Raw genomic sequence first — 21,989 nt, forward strand, 5'->3', positions numbered from 1 at the left:
GTTACAGTGGTGGGTGACGTGAAGCCAGATTCTGTGCTATGGCATGAAGACTGATTCTCTGCTGACGTGAAGCCAGATTCTCTGCTATGGGACCTCTCTCCAATTGATATTGGTTTATTTTTATATATTTTATTTTTATTTTAATTCATTTCCCTATCTACATTTGTTTGCATGGGATTTACCTACATGTTGCTGCCTTTTGCAGCCCTCTAGCTATTTCCTGGGCTGTTTTACAGCCTTTTTAGTGCTGAAAAGTTCGGGTCCCCATTGACTTCAATGGGGTTCGGGTTCGGGACGAAGTTTGGGTCGGGTTCGGATCCCGAACCTGAACATTTCCGGGAAGTTCGGCCGAACTTCTCGAACCCGAACATCCAGGTGTTCGCTCAACTCTATTCATGATGAATTACTTTGTCACAAAGTGCATTTCTTTGTATGTAGAGAGCACAATGATGGAGAACGGGAATAAAGAAAATTGAGATAAGTGATCAATTTAAAACTTAACTTTTAATAATCTATTCATAGAAAATTGGCCCCAAGATAATTAGATAACATAGAAGATACAAAAAAGAAGCAATGCGGAAGGTCACCCCACAAATAATTGTGGCCCTTGGTGACCAGAACACACTTAGATAACAAGAGGTGCTCGGCGGCACCAAAAAAGTAACCAGGTGGTCCTACCGCTCTGATGAGATGCTCCTTGGTACAGCGAATGCCTCACCGGTGTTAGATGATGCACGTACACCGTTGCTGGAGGCAATTATCAAACACAGGGTTAGAGATGCTAGGCTATCTGGCCCTTGTGATGCCCTAGGGGACCTACACTGGCCTAGGTAAAGTGATCACGGATCCCCGTGACCAGGCACAGTCAGGAACCTAACCCTGGAATTAGTGCGCCCTATAAAGCCCTCTTCTGCCTAGTCCCTACACGCATGTTTCGCTACAAAGATGAGTGTAAAGCTGTACCAAGGAGCATCTCATCAGAGCAGTTTGACCACCTGGTTACTTTTTTGGTGCCGCCGAGCACCTCTTGTTATCTAAGTGTGTTCTGGTCACCGAGTGCCACAACTATTTGTGGGGTGACCTTCCGCATTGCTTCTTTTTTGTATCTTCTATGTTGTTATCTAATTATCTTGGGGCCAATTTTCTATGAATAGATTATTAAAAGTTACTTTTTAAATTGATCACTTATCTCAATTTTCTGTGTGGTCTAGAATTGTTATCTAGAACGGGAATAAATAAAACTGAAGCAATATAGATCTGACTGCACTCTCCCTCTCTAATATTCTTATATTAATCATGTTCAGCAACACAGTCCCTAGTAGTGATGAGCGGCAGTAGTCATATTTGAATTTGCAATATTTCGCGAATATTTCGCAATATTCGGCGAATATTCGCAAATTCGAATATTCATTATATTCTACGATTTTTTTACTCGAAAAATCGACAAGGTAATGATTGAGTAATATGCAAATTTTCGTAATGCAAATTTTTATTGCAAATTTTTTAATTGCCGAGCAAAAACATGATTCCTTCCTGCTTCTTGCTTGTGGGCCAATGAGTCATAACACTATATCGAATATATTTTTTTCTTCGAATATTCGTAATATTCTAAAACAAGAATATATAGCGATACAGCCAATATTCGAAAAAAACAAATGTAGAGCAATTTAGCTAATATAGTGCTATAACCTTTTTTTTTTAATAGAATACAATCTGAACTTCAGATGGGAAAAAAATTACAACTATTAGACAAAGAAGATTATAACACTATATTAGCTAAATTGCTCTATATTCTTTTTTTTTTTTTTCGAATATTCGCTATATTGAAATATATTATTGTTTTATAATATTACGAACATTCGAAAAAACAAATATATTAGATTTTTAGAATATTCATCATTCCCATTTAAAGTCATGATTCCTCCCTGCTTCTTGCTTGTGGGCCAATGAGTCATTGGCCCACAAGCAAAAAGCAGGGAGGAATCATGTTTTTACTTGGCAATTGAAAAATTTGCAATAAAAATTAGCATTACGAAAATTCGCAATAAAAAAAATCTTTTCTAATTATAAATATTTGCGAATTTTTGAATTACCTATATTCGCAATAAAAATTGGAATATTCGTGATCAACACTAGTCCCTAGCACATGAGTGCTTGCCATGTCTCACCATATGCTCAGCTCACAATGGTGGCGAACATGCGGGATGAAGGTTTTATAGGGCTGTGACATCACATGGCTGTCTGGCTATGGATAGCTATCTGCAGATTGCACAGCAGTATGGTGGTTATGCATTCTCGGGCTTTTCTCTTCTACAATTAGTTTAGCTTTGTAACACAGGCAGTCGCCATTTTAGAAAACCTGATTTGTTACCACGAAGCAAGAGGAAATTCAGATTAATTGCAAATCAAAGTTTTCCTAAACTTTGAACCGAATTCCGCTTTCGCTTCCAATTTCACTTCGATCAACACTACAGACAATAAATATGCCAGCTCTAAAGTGCATTCTTAATTTTACAATGTTTTTTTCCAAAAGAACATTTTAATGGGTGAAATAGAAAACTGTATCATAATTCCCTGCTCCCCACAGCACTTGTTTCATTTTAGTTCCAGCAACCCAGGCATTATGGCTGTTGTTGCTTTTAGTCCAAAAGTATACATAGATACAGTGAAGAGGCGGGCTATTTTATCACCTATGTGAGTACTATTAACAGCCATTTTCACTGCATGAAAAGTCTTTTTTTAGTCCTATTACAGCCTGCATTTTTCCCCTTACCTTTTTCCTGTTCTTTTCTGCTGTAGTCTACTCTAGACATTTTCAAATTTAGCTTACTGCACTAGATACTGACAAAATTTTCTGTGTAGACAACCATAGGCTGGATCCCTGACTAACCAGAAAGGGTTTGTGGTCCTGGCTACGGTTGTAATCAGAGTGGATAAAACCAGGGTAGAACAAGTAACCTGAACTATCAACTATCAATGGCTGAGGTGTGCCGGAAGCTGTGGCCGTGTGCGAGCTAAGTAAGGGGCATGCCCTAGTAGTGTGAGAAGTAGAGAGGGGAAGGGCGGGAGGGGTGAGTGTGCGGCGTCCACGAGAGTGAGCGGGGCGGTGTAAAATAGGCCTCCTTCGCCCCTCCCACAAACGCAGGCTGAGCTTCAGCCTTATCTACTTGTGGTCCTGTATATGAAAGAAAAAACCAGAAAGAGGCAGCGCCTCTTGTGTGGAACCTTACAGACAATAATACAGAATTGCACTGATTATGCTTACCATGTGGTGTTGTGAAAAGTCACAACACCTATGTTTCGCCTTGCTGGAAATAATCCCGTCCAGTCTGCGGGGGATGGATCTGCATCTGCTGCCTTGGTCTATGCCCTTTTTCCGTCGCTCACGGTCAAAGAGATAAAGCAGGTTTAGTTGAAAGAAGAAGATCGGACCAAATTTAAACGGCGCTGATGCAGAAGAATGACTCCGTGTTGAAATGTTACCATATAGGTAATCTTTTATTCAAAAGTCTACGCGTTTCAGGGGCGGACTGCCCCCTTCATCAGGACAATAAAACTTATTAGGACGATTATTATCCTAATAAGTTTTATTGTCCTGATGAAGGGGGCAGTCCGCCCCTGAAACGCGTAGACTTTTGAATAAAAGATTACCTATATGGTAACATTTCAACACGGAGTCATTCTTCTGCATCAGCGCCGTTTAAATTTGGTCCGATCTTCTTCTTTCAACTAAACCTACTTGTGGTCCTGGCTACGGTTGTAATCAGAGTGGATACCAGGATAGAACAAGTAACCTGAACTATCAACTATCAATGGCTGAGGTGTGCCGGAAGTCATGGCCGTGAGCGAGCTAAGTAAGGAGCAAAAATCAATCGGGTAGGAAACAACTTTATTGCTGGATTTAGAGGGCTAAGCTAGCAAATGCTTTGGCAATTTCAACCTGTGGATTTGGAACATAATGCGTGAAACAGGATGATTGCCATCTGCCCATTTTTTGGATAACGTGCGCTGGTACCCCATGACTTGAAGCTGAGGATGCTGCTCCTATGTGAAACGAATGTCCTGAAATGGCCTTTGGAACAAACTGTGATGCTGTGAGATGCTTGGAATTGAAAGGAAGAAGAAGGCTGCCTGGCGTGTAGTTTTTTAATGCGTGGAATAACTGTTCGAGCACAGCAACTGGGCACCAATCATTGAAGGTCTGGAAATAGAGGATTTTTACTGTCGGTCCGACCTGAGAGGTTTTGGTGGAGTGAAGGAGTAGGGTGCAATGTGTCTGATGCTAGGCTAACTGATCTATGGTGGCGCCTGCGCGTCCAGGAGAGCTGGTAAATTCCCCGGGTCGCAAAAACCCATAAAAACTGAGGAACATGGCTGCTTTGATCACTATGCTTTTGTATGGCCCGAAAGGATCATTGTCTAGGGAGGTGGAAAAGGCCCTGAACATTGCCCCGGTGACTGGCTTTCTGCTGGACTCTGGCTTATTGCTGTTCTTTTGAATTCCTCTCAGAGTGGATTTTATGGCTCGAGAAGAAAATATGGACTGACTGCCTGGATGATCTAACGTGAAAAAATGTTGCACCCCTGCCAAGTACAACTTGATGGTGTTAAAAGACAGCCGAAGTTCTATGTGACAGAAAGCCAGGAATGCCATGATGTAAGTGGTTCTATCTAATTCCTCTTGTGGATGCCTGAGGGAGTATCGCCTAAAGGTTTCCCATCCTGTTTTATAATTCCTGGCTGTATTGAGGGACAAGGAACTAGAAATGAGTGACTTTGCTGTTCTGACGTGCTTGCTTAGTCAATTATCAGTGTCTCGAGGGTGGGTGGAGGGACCCCTGATGGATCTGCGTCTGGCATTACCTGAAAGAATACGGGGAAGTTGAAACGAGATAAGGCATCAGCAGCCGTGTTTGCTGAACCCTGTATGAACCTGCACGAGAAATGAAAATTGAACTGCAATGCAAGGCACACTAGTCTGCGGACAAAAGGTATAATTTGAGGAGAAGAGGAACGGCCTTTGTTGAGGATTTCTACCACTGCCTGATTATCTGTGACAAAAATTACTGGCTTGCTTCTCCAAAGCTCGCCCCAGACCTGTGCATCTGAGACAATAGGATAGATTTCTAAAAGTGGAGAGGATTTAATGGAACTCTGAACTGAAGAAATCTGAAGCGGCCAAGGACCTGCTAACCAGTGCTTGTTAAAAATAGCTGCAAAACCTTTTGAAGCTGCTGCGTCGGAAATGACCGTGGATGAATTGCGGTCGCAAGATGGGATGAAGAGGGAGATGCCATTCCAGTTTGAAAGGAAATGGTGCCACATGTGTAAGTCAGTGGTTGCTGTGGTGTCGAGATGGATCAAGGCATCCTGATCCGAGGCAGCAGGTAAAAGTAACAGCAGTCTGGAAATGAAAGCTCGGCCCTGAGGCATGATCTTTGAGGCGAAGCTTAACATTCCCAGAAGTGACTGAAGTTCGACTTTGGCGAGGGTCCTGGCCGTGACAGATTTCCTGATGGAATCTTGGATTTTTTTGAGCTTATCGTCAGGGAGTCTGGCTTCCATCTTACCAGTGTTCAAGATGATACCTAGGAAAGTTATGATTAAAGATGGGCCTTCAATTTTTGCCGGGGCAACCGGTACGTTCAATTTTGAAAATAAATTGAGGAGTACCTGGAGCTGATTGGATACTTGATCTGAGGCTTCGATCAGCAGGAAGTCATCCAGGTAGTGAATGACCCTGGAACACCTGCCATGATTGACCAAGACCCAGTGGAGAGCTTGGGCGAATTGATCAAACAGCCAAGGGCTGCTTTTGGATCCAAATGTCAACCTATCTGAAAAATAATACAGGTCCCTTCATTTGATGCCATAAAACTTCCATAATTGAGGTCAAACTGGAAGTAATTTGAAGGCATCTGCAATATCTGCCTTGGAAAGCCAGCTGGAGAATCAACTGAATGGCTTCGTCCAAGGAAGAGTACTGCATGGAAAAGTCTTCAGAGGGAATTTAAGCTGGGTGTGCTGGAAGCATGAGGAGCGGAGAAGTCAAATATCAGCCTTTTTTTATTGGATTTTTTTTTGTAACCAAACCAATGGGGTAGACCCTCCAGATGTCAAAGGGGGGGGACAGTGAATGGGCCTAGGAGAAAGCCTTTGCTAATTTCGGACTGGATGAGAGAGTCAACTGACTCCGGATCTGCCAAAGCGGAACGGAGATTGGAGCCTTCCTAAGTGGCCAGCGGGGAGGAAACCAGCCCTGTGTGAAAACCCTGCGAAAATCCAAACACCAAAAATTGCACAAAGTTGGCGTCGTGATGATGCTGGAGAAGGGCAGCTAGTAACTCGATGTTGACCCTGGCTAGTCATGAATTTTTGGTTGATCTTTGCGGACAAGAAGACTGGGGATGAGCCCTGAAACAAAAGGCCTTGCATTTTGAAAAATAGCAGTCTGACCAATTGAAATTATTGCAGACCTGACTCCTACCCAGAAAGACTATGGGCCTACCCCACTTGTCAACAGGAGGCCTACCTTGAATCAGAGATCCTGAATTGGGACACCAGTCGGAGGAATACAATATGGATTGGCAAGTGGCACAGGTGGGCGCTTTGAGACCCGCAAAATGCCTGCAGAACAGCTCCATGTCTAGTGTGGACCAATCCGTAACGTGCTGAAACTGGGACAGAGCAGCAGCGGCTTTGGCAGAAAAGGAGCGGTGATAATCGTAAAAGGCATGTCCTCCATACTTATGGCCCAAATCAGTTACTCTGTACAGGTAGGTATCTACAGTATCTCTTCCCTACGGTGTGGTTGGGAAGAGCATAAAATGTTCCGGAATAAGCTGAAAGCCAGCACAAATTCTGGAATGGAGAGTTTTTTGTGTAAGCGGGCATCTTTGGACTTGAGAACCACTGACACGTCTCCACATGCGATGGTCTTATTTTCATTGGAGTCGTGAGTGGAAATGAGGATAGAAACCAGGTCTACGTCTTTATCTGCCAAAATATCCTTCCGGATGTTGTCCGGAATGAAGTGTAACGGGGCAATGGTAAAGGAGCTGGGAGCCCTACCTGGGGTTGGAGCACAAATGATTTGAGGGGCCTGGGACAGGAGAGGTAGGTAGATCCGGCATTGATGGCCTGGTCTCCACAGCCAGCAGCCTGGTCTGGATGTCGGAAACTGAACTAGAAAGACTGTTGATGGTTGAGTGAAGCTGGGCCAGTGATGTCTAGATTGTGGACAGGGACACTTGTTCTTCCTGTAGGCTCAACAGTAGAGTTGAGCGAACACCTGGATGTTCGGGTTCGAGAAGTTCGGCCGAACTTCCCGGAAATGTTCGGGTTCAAGATCCGAAACCGACCCGAACTTCGTCCCGAACCCCATTGAAGTCAATGGGGACCCGAACTTTTGGGCACTAAAAATGCTGTAAAACAGCCCAGGAAAGAGCTAGAGGGCTGCAAAAGGCAGCAACATGTAGGTAAATCCCCTGCAAACAAATGTGGATAGGGAAATGAATTAAAATTAAAATAAAAAAAATAAAAATGAACCAATATCAATTGGACAGAGGTCCCATAGCAGAGAATCTGGCTTCACGTCAGCAGAGAATCAGTCTCTTCATGCCATAGCAAAGAATCTGGCTTCATGTCAGCAGAGAATCAGTCTCTTCATGCCATAGCAGAGAATCTGGCTTCATGTCAGCGCAGAATCAGTCTTCATGTCATAGCAGAGAATCAGGCTTCACGTCACCCACCACTGGAACAGGCCACTGTCACACATTTAGGCCCCGGCACCCAGACAGAGGAGAGCGGTCCCGTAACAGAGAATCTGGCCTTATGTCAGCGCAGAATCTTTCTTCATGTCATAGCAGAGAATCAAGCTTCACGTCACCCACCACTGGAACAGGCCACTGTCACACATTTAGGCCCCGACACCCAGACAGAGGAGAGAGGTCCTGTAACAGAGAATCTGGCCTTATGTCAGCACAGAATCTGTCTTCATGTCATAGCAGAGAATCAGGCATCACGTCACCCACCACTGGAACAGGCCACTGTCACACATTTAGGCCCAGGCACCCAGGCAGAGGAGAGAGGTCCCGTAACAGAGAATCTGGCCTTATGTCAGCACAGAATCTGTCTTAATGTCATAGCAGAGAATCAGGCTTCACGTCACCCACCACTGGAACAGGCCACTGTCACACATTTAGGCCCAGGCACCCAGGCAGAGGAGAGAGGTCCCATAACAGAGAATCTGGCCTTATGTCAGCGCAGAATCTGTCTTCATGTCATAGCAGAGAATCAGGCATCACGTCACCCACCACTGGAACAGGCCACTGTCACACATTTAGGCCCAGGCACCCAGGCAGAGGAGAGAGGTCCCGTAACAGAGAATCTGGCCTTATGTCAGCGCAGAATCAGTCTTCATGTCATAGCAGAGAATCAAGCTTCACGTCACCCACCACTGGAACAGGCCACTGTCACACATTTAGGCCCCGGCACCCAGACAGAGGAGAGAGGTCCTGTAACAGAGAATCTGGCCTTATGTCAGCACAGAATCTGTCTTCATGTCATAGCAGAGAATCAGGCATCACGTCACCCACCACTGGAACAGGCCACTGTCACACATTTAGGCCCAGGCACCCAGGCAGAGGAGAGAGGTCCCGTAACAGGGAATCTGGCCTTATGTCAGCACAGAATCTGTCTTAATGTCATAGCAGAGAATCAGGCTTCACGTCACCCACCACTGGAACAGGCCACTGTCACACATTTAGGCCCAGGCACCCAGGCAGAGGAGAGAGGTCCCGTAACAGAGAATCTGGCCTTATGTCAGCGCAGAATCTGTATTCATGTCATAGCAGAGAATCAGGCTTCACATCAGCCACCACTGGAAAAGGCCACTGTCACACATTTAGGCCCAGGCACCCAGGCAAAGGAGAGAGGTCCCAAAACAGAGAATCTGGCCTTATGTCAGCGCAGAATCTGTATTCATGTCATAGCAGAGAATCAGGCTTCTCGTCACCCACCACTGGAACAGGCCACTGTCACACATTTAGGCCCCGGCACCCAGACAGAGGAGAGCGGTCCCGTAACAGAGAATCTGGCCTTATGTCAGCGCAGAATCTGTCTTCATGTCATAGCAGAGAATCAGGCTTCACGTCAGCCACCACTGGAACAGGCCACTGTCACACATTTAGGCCCAGGCACCCAGACAGAGGAGAGAGGTCCCGTAACAGAGAATCTGGCCTTATGTCAGCGCAGAATCTGTCTTCATGTCATAGCAGAGAATCAGGCTTCACGTCACCCACCACTGGAACAGGCCACTGTCACACATTTAGGCCCCGGCACCCAGACAGAGGAGAGCGGTCCCGTAACAGAGAATCTGGCCTTATGTCAGCGCAGAATCTGTCTTCATGTCATAGCAGAGAATCAGGCATCACGTCACCCACCACTGGAACAGGCCACTGTCACACATTTAGGCCCAGGCACCCAGGCAGAGGAGAGAGGTCCCGTAACAGAGAATCTGGCCTTATGTCAGCACAGAATCTGTCTTCATGTCATAGCAGAGAATCAGGCTTCACGTCACCCACCACTGGAACAGGCCACTGTCACAAATTTAGGCCTCGTCCTCCAGTAGTGGGCCCTGTCTGGCCACATTTGTACCTGGCCTCTGGTGTTGCAAAAAACCTCCCTCTGAGTCACTTTGAAGAGACTGGCCTGAAAGTGCTAAAAATGACCCCTCTTCCTCCTCTTCCTCCTGGGCAACCTCCTCTTCCATCATCGCCCTAATTGTTTTCTCAAGGAGACATAGATGTGGTATTGTAACGCTGATAACGGCGTCATCGCCACTTGCCATGTTGGTGGAGTACTCGAAACAGCGCAACAGGGCACACAGGTCTCGCATGGAGGCCCAGTCATTGGTGGTGAAGTGGGTCTGATCCGCAGTGCGACTGACCCGTGCGTGCTGCAGCTGAAACTCCACTATGGCCTGCTGCTGCTCGCACAGTCTGTCCAGCATATGCAAGGTGGACTTCCACCTGGTGGGCACGTCGCATATGAGGCGGTGAGCGGGAAGGCCGAAGTTACGCTGTAGCGCAGACAGGCGAGCAGCGGCAGGGTGTGAACACCGGAAGCGCGAACAGACGGCCCGCACTTTATGCAGCAGCTCTGACATGTCGGGGTAGTTGCGAATGAACTTCTGCACCACCAAATTCAGCACATGCGCCAGGCAAGGGATGTGCGTCAAACCGGCTAGTCCCAGAGCTGCAACGAGATTTCGCCCATTATCGCACACCACCAGGCTGGGCTTGAGGCTCACCGGCAGCAACCACTCGTCGGTCTGTTGTTCTATACCCCGCCACAACTCCTGTGCGGTGTGGGGCCTGTCCCCCAAACATATGAGTTTCAGAATGGCCTGCTGACGTTTACCCCGTGCTGTGCTGAAGTTGGTGGTGAAGGTGTGTGGCTGACTGGATGAGCAGGTGGAAGAAGAGGAGGAGGAAGCTGAGTAGGAGGAGGAGGAGACAGGAGGCAAAGAATGTTGCCCTGCGATCCTTGGCGGCGGAAGGACGTGCGCCAAATAGCTCTCCGCCTGGGGCCCAGCCGCCACTACATTTACCCAGTGTGCAGTTAGGGAGATATAGCGTCCCTGGCCGTGCTTACTGGTCCACGTATCTGTGGTTAGGTGGACCTTGCCACAGATGGCGTTGCGCAGTGCACACTTGATTTTATCGGACACTTGTTTGTGCAGGGAAGGCACGGCTCTCTTAGAGAAGTAGTGGCGGCTGGGAACAACATACTGTGGGACAGCAAGTGACATGAGCTGTTTGAAGCTGTGTGTGTCCACCAGCCTAAATGACAGCATTTCATAGGCCAGTAGTTTAGAAATGCTGGCATTCAGGGCCAGGTATCGAGGGTGGCTAGGTGAGAATCTACGCTTTCTCTCAAATGTTTGTGAGATGGAGAGCTGAACGCTGCCGTGTGACATGGTTGAGATGCTTGGTGACGCAGGTGGTGGTGTTGGTGGTACATCCCATGTTTGCTGGGCGGCAGGTGCCAACGTTCCTCCAGAGGCGGAGGAAGAGGCCGAGGCGGCGGCAGCAGCAGCAGAAGAGGCCGAGGTGGCAGCAGCAGAAGATGTAGCAGGGGGAGCCTGAGTGACTTCCTTGTTTTTAAGGTGTTTACTCCACTGCAGTTCATGCTTTGCATGCAGGTGCCTGGTCATGCAGGTTGTGCTAAGGTTCAGAACGTTAATGCCTCGCTTCAGGCTCTGATGGCACAGCGTGCAAACCACTCGGGTCTTGTCGTCAGCACATTGTTTGAAGAAGTGCCATGCCAGGGAACTCCTTGAAGCTGCCTTTGGGGTGCTCGGTCCCAGATGGCGGCGGTCAGTAGCAGGCGGAGTCTCTTGGCGGCGGGTGTTCTGATTTTTCCCACTGCTCCCTCTTTTGCTACGCTGTTGGCTCGGTCTCACCACTGCCTCTTCCTCCGAACTGTGGAAGTCAGTGGCACGACCTTCATTCCATGTGGGGTCTAGGACCTCATCGTCCCCTGCATCGTCTTCCACCCAGTCTTGATCCCTGACCTCCTGTTCAGTCTGCACACTGCAGAAAGACGCAGCAGTTGGCACCTGTGTTTCGTCATCATCAGAGACGTGCTGAGGTGGTATTCCCATGTCCTCATCATCAGGAAAAATAAGTGGTTGTGCGTTAGTGCATTCTATCTCTTCCACCCCTGGGGAAGGGCTAGGTGGATGCCCTTGGGAAACCCTGGCAGCAGAGTCTTCAAACAGCATAAGAGACTGCTACATAACTTGAGGCTCAGACAGTTTCCCTGATATGCATGGGGGTGATGTGACAGACCGATGGGCTTGGTTTTCATGCGCCATCTGTGCGCTTTCTGCAGAAGACTGGGTGGGAGATAATGTGAACGTGCTGGATCCACTGTCGGCCACCCAATTGACTAATGCCTGTACCTGCTCAGGCCTTACCATCCTTAGAACGGCATTAGGCCCCACCAAATATCGCTGTAAATTCTGCTGGCTACTGGGACCTAAGGTAGTTGGTTCACTAGGACGTGTGGCTGTGGCAGAACGGCCACGTCCTCTCCCAGCACCAGAGGGTCCACTAACACCACCACGACCATGTCCACGTCCGCGTCCCTTATTAGATGTTTTCCTCATTGTTCCCGTTCACCACAATTTTGAGAATGGCAAATTTGGGAATGCTTTTTCAACCCAGAACAAAAAGTCTGCTTTTACGTTCACTACAAATAACTTGACCAGCTAAAACTGTGCAGATTTGGTTGAATAGAGATGTGAGACCTGTTTTTTTTTTGCGCTGTGTGACAGTTATAGGTTTAATCACAGAATGACACTTCTATCAGCACGCTAGCGTGTGTCTTAGGTTTTTCTGAATGATACTATCAATAACTTCAATGAAAGATTTTCTTTTTGGGATAGATTTCAAGTAGGCCTGAAATACCACAAACTAGTTATTTTCAGAATGGCAAATTTGGGAATGCTTTTTCAACCCAGAACAAAAAGTCTGCTTTGACGGTCACTACAAATAACTTGACCAGCTAAAACTGTGCAGATTTGGTTGAATAGAGATGTGAGACCTGTTTTTTTTTTGCGCTGTGTGACAGTTATAGGTTTAATCACAGAATGACACTTCTATCAGCACGCTAGCGTGTGTCTTAGGTTTTTCTGAATGATACTATTAATAACTTCAATGTAAGATTTTCTTTTTGGGATAGATTTCAAGTAGGCCTGAAATACCACAAACTAGTTATTTTCAGAATGGCAAATTTGGGAATGCTTTTTCAACCCAGAACAAAAAGTCTGCTTTGACGGTCACTACAAATAACTTGACCAGCTAAAACTGTGCAGATTTGGTTGAATAGAGATGTGAGACCTGTTTTTTTTTGCGCTGTGTGACAGTTATAGGTTTAATCACAGAATGACACTTCTATCAGCACGCTAGCGTGTGTCTTAGGTTTTTCTGAATGATACTATCAATAACTTCAATGTAAGATTTTCTTTTTGGGATAGATTTCAAGTAGGCCTGAAATACCACAAACTAGTTATTTTCAGAATGGCAAATTTGGGAATGCTTTTTCAACCCAGAACAAAAAGTCTGCTTTGACGGTCACTACAAATAACTTGACCAGCTAAAACTGTGCAGATTTGGTTGAATAGAGATGTGAGACCTGGTTTTTTTTTGCGCTGTGTGACAGTTATAGGTTTAATCACAGAATGACACTTCTATCAGCACGCTAGCGTGTGTCTTAGGTTTTTCTGAATGATACTATCAATAACTTCAATGTAAGATTTTCTTTTTGGGATAGATTTCAAGTAGGCCTGAAATACCACAAACTAGTTATTTTCAGAATGGCAAATTTGGGAATGCTTTTTCAACCCAGAACAAAAAGTCTGCTTTGACGGTCACTACAAATAACTTGCCCAGCTAAAACTGTGCAGATTTGGTTGAATAGAGATGTGAGACCTGTTTTTTTTTGCGCTGTGTGACAGTTATAGGTTTAATCACAGAATGACACTTCTATCAGCACGCTAGCGTGTGTCTTAGGTTTTTCTGAATGATACTATCAATAACTTCAATGTAAGATTTTCTTTTTGGGATAGATTTCAAGTAGGCCTGAAATACCACAAACTAGTTATTTTCAGAATGGCAAATTTGGGAATGCTTTTTCAACCCAGAACAAAAAGTCTGCTTTGACGGTCACTACAAATAACTTGACCAGCTAAAACTGTGCAGATTTGGTTGAATAGAGATGTGAGACCTGTTTTTTTTTTGCGCTGTGTGACAGTTATAGGTTTAATCACAGAATGACACTTCTATCAGCACGCTAGCGTGTGTCTTAGGTTTTTCTGAATGATACTATCAATAACTTCAATGTAAGATTTTCTTTTTGGGATAGATTTCAAGTAGGCCTGAAATACCACAAACTAGTTATTTTCAGAATGGCAAATTTGGGAATGCTTTTTCAACCCAGAACAAAAAGTCTGCTTTGACGGTCACTACAAATAACTTGACCAGCTAAAACTGTGCAGATTTGGTTGAATAGAGATGTGAGACCTGTTTTTTTTTTGCGCTGTGTGACAGTTATAGGTTTAATCACAGAATGACACTTCTATCAGCACGCTAGCGTGTGTCTTAGGTTTTTCTGAATGATACTATCAATAACTTCAATGTAAGATTTTCTTTTTGGGATAGATTTCAAGTAGGCCTGAAATACCACAAACTAGTTATTTTCAGAATGGCAAATTTGGGAATGCTTTTTCAACCCAGAACAAAAAGTCTGCTTTGACGGTCACTACAAATAACTTGACCAGCTAAAACTGTGCAGATTTGGTTGAATAGAGATGTGAGACCTGTTTTTTTTTTGCGCTGTGTGACAGTTATAGGTTTAATCACAGAATGACACTTCTATCAGCACGCTAGCGTGTGTCTTAGGTTTTTCTGAATGATACTATCAATAACTTCAATGTAAGATTTTCTTTTTGGGATAGATTTCAAGTAGGCCTGAAATACCACAAACTAGTTATTTTCAGAATGGCAAATTTGGGAATGCTTTTTCAACCCAGAACAAAAAGTCTGCTTTGACGGTCACTACAAATAACTTGACCAGCTAAAACTGTGCAGATTTGGTTGAATAGAGATGTGAGACCTGTTTTTTTTTTGCGCTGTGTGACAGTTATAGGTTTAATCACAGAATGACACTTCTATCAGCACGCTAGCGTGTGTCTTAGGTTTTTCTGAATGATACTATCAATAACTACAATGTAAGATTTTCTTTTTGGGATAGATTTCAAGTAGGCCTGAAATACCACAAACTAGTTATTTTCAGAATGGCAAATTTGGGAATGCTTTTTCAACCCAGAACAAAAAGTCTGCTTTGACGGTCACTACAAATAACTTGACCAGCTAAAACTGTGCAGATTTGGTTGAATAGAGATGTGAGACCTGTTTTTTTTTGCGCTGTGTGACAGTTATAGGTTTAATCACAGAATGACACTTCTATCAGCACGCTAGCGTGTGTCTTAGGTTTTTCTGAATGATACTATCAATAACTTCAATGTAAGATTTTCTTTTTGGGATAGATTTCAAGTAGGCCTGAAATACCACAAACTAGTTATTTTCAGAATGGCAAATTTGGGAATGCTTTTTCAACCCAGAACAAAAAGTCTGCTTTGACGGTCACTACAAATAACTTGCCCAGCTAAAACTGTGCAGATTTGGTTGAATAGAGATGTGAGACCTGTTTTTTTTTGCGCTGTGTGACAGTTATAGGTTTAATCACAGAATGACACTTCTATCAGCACGCTAGCGTGTGTCTTAGGTTTTTCTGAATGATACTATCAATAACTTCAATGTAAGATTTTCTTTTTGGGATAGATTTCAAGTAGGCCTGAAATACCACAAACTAGTTATTTTCAGAATGGCAAATTTGGGAATGCTTTTTCAACCCAGAACAAAAAGTCTGCTTTGACGGTCACTACAAATAACTTGACCAGCTAAAACTGTGCAGATTTGGTTGAATAGAGATGTGAGACCTGTTTTTTTTTTGCGCTGTGTGACAGTTATAGGTTTAATCACAGAATGACACTTCTATCAGCACGCTAGCGTGTGTCTTAGGTTTTTCTGAATGATACTATCAATAACTTCAATGTAAGATTTTCTTTTTGTGTAAAGCATACTTTTTAATTTATTTTGGAACTGCTGCATCCTTTCCGACTTGCGGTAATTCGGTAACATTTCAGGCACTTTCTGCTTATATCGGGGGTCTAGTAGCGTGGCCACCCAGTACAGGTCGTTCTCTTTCAGCCTTTTTATACGAGGGTCCCTCAACAGGCACGACAGCATGAAAGACCCCATTTGTACAAGGTTGGATGCCAAGCTACTCATGTCCCGTTCCTCGTCCTCATTGATCTCACTGAAAGTCTGTTCTTCCCCCCAGCCACGTACAACACCACGGGTACCAGATAGGTGACGAGCACCCTGGGATGCCTGCTGTGGTTGGTCTTCCTCCTCCTCCTCAAAGCCACATTCCTCCTCTGACTCCTCTTCCTCACACTCCTCTTCCAGCATTGCCGCAGGTCCAGCAAGCAATGCTGATAAGGCTGTTTCTGGTGGTGACCACAACTCTTCCTCTTCCTCTTTACGCTCATCTACGGCCTGATCCAGCACTCTTCGCAGGGCACGCTCTAGGAAGAAAACAAATGGGATGATGTCGCTGATGGTGCCTTCGGTGCGACTGACTCGGTTTGTCACCTCCTCAAAAGGACGCATGAGCCTACAGGCATTGCGCATGAGCGTCCAGTAATGTGGCAAAAAAATTCCCAGCTCCGCAGAGGCTGTCCTAGCACCCCGGTCATACAAATACTCATTGACAGCTTTTTCTTGTTGGAGCAGGCGGTCAAACATTAGGAGTGTTGAATTCCAATGTGTCGGGCTGTCGCAAATCAAGCGCCTCACTGGCATGTTGTTTCGCCGCTGGATAGCTGAAAAGTGCGCCATGGCCGTGTAGGAACGCCTGAAATGGCCACACACCTTCCTGGCCTGCTTGAGGACGTCCTGTAAGCCTGGCTACTTATGCACAAAGCATTGTACAATCAGATTCAACACATGTGCCATGCACGGCACATGTGTCAACTTGCCCAAATTTAATGCTGCCAACAAATTGCTTCCGTTGTCACACACCACTTTGCCGATCTCCATTTGGTGCGGAGTCAGCCACTGATCCACCTGTGCATTCAGGGCGGACAGGAGTGCTGGTCCGGTGTGACTCTCTGCTTTCAGGCAAGTCAACCCCAAGACGGCGTGGCACTGTCGTATCCGGGATGTGGAATAGCCCCTGGGGAGCTGGGGGGTGCCGTTGATGTGGAGCAAGACGCAGCAGCAGAAGAGAACTCAGCCGAGGAGGTAATGGAAGAGGATGGAGTAGGAGGAGTAGAGGAGATGGCAGCAGGCCTGCCTGCAAGTCGTGGCGGTGTCACCAACTCCTCTGCAGAGCCACGCATAACATGCTTGGCAGCCATCAGCAGGTTTACCCAATGCGCAGTGTAGGTGATATACCTGCCCTGACCTTGCTTTGCAGACCAGGTATCAGTGGTCAGATGGACCCTTGCCCCAACACTGTGTGCCAGACATGCCATTACTTCCTTTTGCACAATCGAGTACAGGTTGGGGATTGCCTTTTGTGCAAAGAAATTTCAGCCGGGTAACTTCCACTGCGGTGTCCCAATAGCTACAATTTTTTGGAAGGCCTCAGACTCCACCAGCTTGTATCGTAAAAGCTGGCGGGCTAAGAGTTCCGACAAGCCAGCTGTCAGACGCCGGGCAAGGGGGTGACTTTGTGACATTGGCTTCTTAAGCTCAAACATGTCCTTGACAGACACCTGACTGTGGGCAGATGAGCAGGAACTGCTCAAGGCGAGAGACGGAGTGGCGGATGGTTGAGAGGGGGCAAGGAGGACAGCAGTGGTTGACGTGGCTGAAGATGCTGGACCAGGAGGAGGATGGCGGCTTTGAGTTTGTGTGCTGCTTGTACTCATGTGTTGATCCCATAGGCGTTTGTGATTTGAGATCATGTGCCTTCGCAAAGCAGTTGTACCTAGGTGGGTGTTGGACTTCCCACGACTCAGTTTCTTTTGGCACAGGTTGCAAATTGCATCGTTGGTGTCAGAGGCAGACACACAAAGAAAAAATGCCACACTGCTGATCTCTGCAATGACGTCATTCTGGTGGTGGCAACAGCATGCGTCGATTGGCGTGCTGTCTGGCTGACCCCGGGTGCCGATGCATGCTGTCTGACTGTGCCACTAGCTCCTTGCAACAACCTCCCCCTGCTTCCAACTCGTCTCCTCCTCCTCTCTGTCTCCCCATCGGAACTTTCCCCCTGTTCTTCTTCTCTTCGAGTGGGCACCCACGTGACATCCACGGACACATCGTCATCATCAACCGCTTCACTTGTATCTGACAACTCAGCAAAGGAAGCAGCAGCGGGTTCAACATCATCATCATCACACCGTACGTCCATGTGTGTAATGCTGCCTGACTGAGACATATCCCTGTTATCTACATCCTCTGGCAATAATGGTTGTGCATCACTCATTTCTTCCAACTGATGTGTAAATAACTCCTCTGACAGATCAAGTGAAGCAGCTGTGGTGCTAGTGTTGGTGGTGGCGGCAGGTTGGCGAGTGGTAACTTGAGAGGTGCCCGAAGCTGAGCTGGAGGAGGATGGTGCGTCAAGGTTCCGAGCGGAAGCTGTAGAAGATTGGGTGTCCTGTGTTAGCCAGTCAACTATGTCCTCAGAACTTTTCGAGTTCAGGGTACGTGGCCTCTGAACACAGGGCATTATTCTAGAGCCAAAGGGAATCACAGCACCATGAGCACGACGGCCCCTGCGGGGTGGCCTGCCTCTGCCTGTCATTTTTTTTAGATTAGTTTAGTTGTACTATGCGTGCAAGCTACTGTGACACCAAATATGAGTTGCGCTGGTGACACAATGCACTTGCAGCAGGGCACGAAACACACAAACACGTGCAGGCAACTTACTGCTATTTATTCACAGTCAAAATTGTTGTTTTTCTTTAAATGTAATCTACTGTGACACCAGATATGAGTTGCGCTGGAGACACTATGCACTTGCAGCCGGGCCTTAAACACACAAACACGTGCAGGCAACTGACTGCTTTTTATTCACAGTCAAAATTGTTGTTTTTCTTTAAATGTAATCTACTGTGACACCAGATATGAGTTGCGCTGGTGACACTATGCACATGCAGCAGGGCCTTAAACACACTAACACATGCAGGCAACTTACTGCTATTTATTCACAGTCAAAATTTTTGTTTTTCTTTAAATGTAATCTACTGTGACACCAGATATGAGTTGCGCTGGTGACACTATGCACTTGCAGCAGGGCCTTAAACACACAAACACGTGCAGGCAACTGACTGCTATTTATTCACAGTCAAAAATTATATATTTTTTTTAATGTAATCTACTGTGACACCAGATATGAGTTGCGCTGGTGACACTATGCACTTGCAGCAGGGCCTTAAACACACAAACACGTGCAGGCAACTGACTGCTATTTATTCACAGTCAAAATTGTTGTTTTTCTTTAAATGTAATCTACTGTGACACCAGATATGAGTTGCGCTGGTGACACTATGCACTTGCAGCAGGGCCTTAAACACACAAACACGTGCAGGCAACTGACTGCTATTATATTACAGTCAAAAAAGTTTTTGTTTTTTTAAATGCAAGCTACTGTGACACCAGATATGAGTGGTGGCACTGGGCAAGTGGGCACAGTATACGCTGTGAGCCTGACACACATGCTGGCAGGAATCTGCAATTAGATTACACAGGAAAAAGAAAAAGCAGACTGATGTTCTAGCCCTAAAAAGGGCTTTTTGGGGTGCTGTCCTTACAGCAGAGATCATATGAGTCTTTCAGGACTGTAGTGGACACTGAATACACTAGCCTAGCTATCGATTTCCCTATTAAATCAACAGCAGCTACACTGTCCCTCCTCTCACTAAGAATGCAGCTTCCGAATGAATCTAAAATGGATGCTGTCCAGAAGGTGGGAGGGTCTGGGAGGGAGGTTCTGCTGCTGATTGGCTGGAATGTGTCTGCTGACTGTGAGGTACAGGGTCAAAGTTTACTCAATGATAATGAATAGGGGGCGGACCGAACATCGCATATGTTCACCCGCCGCAGCGAACGCGAACAAGCTATGTTCGCCAGGAACTGTTCGCCGGCGAATAGTTTGGGACATCTCTAGTCAGGTGACCCGATGGACCTGATGCATGTCAGGCCAGATAAAAGACATGTACCTGCTGCGTGGCAGGCCAGTAACAAAAGCACCTGATGCGTGTCAGGCAAAAATAACAAATGAAAGAATAATGAGATAACCTGCTGAAAAACAAGCATGTACCTGATGCGTGTCAGGCCGACGAATGAACCTGATGCGTGTCATGCAAAATAAGAATAACATGAATCTGCTGCGTGGCAGACAAGTGACTGGATGGACCTGATGCGTGTCAGGCAAAGAAAGACATGGACCTGATGCATGTCAGGAAATGAAACAACCTGTACCTGAAGCGTGCCTGGTCAGGTGACCACTTGAATCTGATGCATGTCAGAAACAAAAGATGGATGTTTTTTTTTTTTTTAAAGACAAGTAACAAGATTCTGATGCGTGTCAGGAAATAGAACAAAACATGTACCTGATGCGTGTCAGGCAAACTCAGAATTGACGTTATGCGTATGGCAAAAGCTGAGCCAGCGCTCATGGTGTAAGGTATGGATTAAATAGAACTGCTAGGTGATAGCGAGTGGGTGTTAATTGTGCGGACCCGGTAGTGGTGAACAAACTCAGCTCAACTATATTACTGGAACTATGTTGAATTTTTTTTTATTTATTGTGTTTTTCCAAATCTGAAGTGGCATCTTACATAGACTGATAGTGTCCAGCTGGGGCTATACTTCGACTCTGGCAGGGACATGTAGTGTAGCCCAAAAAAAAAGCATCGCAATCTTACTGTGCATAACAATATAATGAAAGTGAATGGGGGTCAACCTGTGACGGCAGGCCTGGATTGCTGCAAGTTTTGGCAACTAGTGCGACAAAGTGACCACATTATTTTAATAATATCTAAACGTTCATTAGTATCGTGAAGCAGCAATCTTTGGCCACACTACATGTGTCATAGCCAGTGTAACCCCAGGATAAAGAATGTATGCAAGTGGCAGCGCTGCAGTAACCAGCTCTGTCCACTACAACAGATTGTCCCAAGTAGGTCTGGAGCTGGAGTTACTGGAGAGGAGGCAGGACCAGCACTGATTAGCTGAATATAGGCCATCAGAGAAGTAGGAAGACGCGCCCGGCGTTGCCCAGGAGACCAAGTGCAGGAAGGCCGGGGACAAGCCTCGCGGGAAGACGTGCGCCGAGGGACGTACGAGGCTGGAGGCGCAAGAGGAACGGGCGCTGAGGCTCCCAGGACGGGGAGCAGCTCGAGGCGCCGTGAGCTTACCGGATGGGTGAGAGGACCGAGGTTTGGAGCGGCGGCGTGCGCACCTGGACCGGAAGTAGATGGGACGTGAGTCTGCGGCGTTGACGAGAGTGAGCGGGGCGGTGTAAAATAGGCCTCCTTCGCCCCTCCCACAAACGCAGGCTGAGCTTCAGCCTTATCTACTTGTGCCAATATTTAAACGTATACCCCGTCCATAGGACACAGGACCTATGTTCCCATGATTGTTGAGAGGTTGGACTCCCACTGATCAAGCACTTATCCTTATTCCTTATCCACATCTTATCTTGGCACAACCCCTTCAATTGTAAGCCCACATGGGGTGCATATGCTGTGATTTTTAACTGCAGATTCACTCAGCTAAAATCTGAAGTGACTACAATAGCATGCAAGTGGACAATATTTCATATATATATATATATATATATATATACAGTACAGACCAAAAGTTTGGACACACCTTCTCATTCAAAGAGTTTTCTTTATTTTCATGACTATGAAGGCATCAAAACTATGAATTAACACATGTGGAATTATATACATAACAAATAAGTGTGAAACAACTGAAAATTTGTCATAGTCTAGGTTCTTCAAAGTAGCCACCTTTTGCTTTGATTAATGCTTTGCACACTCTTCGCATTCTCTTGATGAGCTTCAAGAAGTAGTCCCCTGAAATGGTCTTCCAACAGTCTTGAAGGAGTTCCCAGAGATGCTTAGCACTTGTTGGCCCTTTTGCCTTCACTCTGCGGTCCAGCTCACCCCAAACCATCTCGATTGGGTTCAGGTCCGGTGACTGTGGAGGCCAGGTCATCTGGCGCAGCACCCCATCATTCTCCTTCATGGTCAAATAGCCCTTACTTTCAAAGTTTTCCCAATTTTTAGGCTGACTGACTGACCTTCATTTCTTAAAGTAATGATGGCCACT

Source organism: Bufo bufo, chromosome 1 (genome assembly GCF_905171765.1).
Source record: "Bufo bufo chromosome 1, aBufBuf1.1, whole genome shotgun sequence".
Classification (NCBI taxonomy): domain Eukaryota; kingdom Metazoa; phylum Chordata; class Amphibia; order Anura; family Bufonidae; genus Bufo; species Bufo bufo.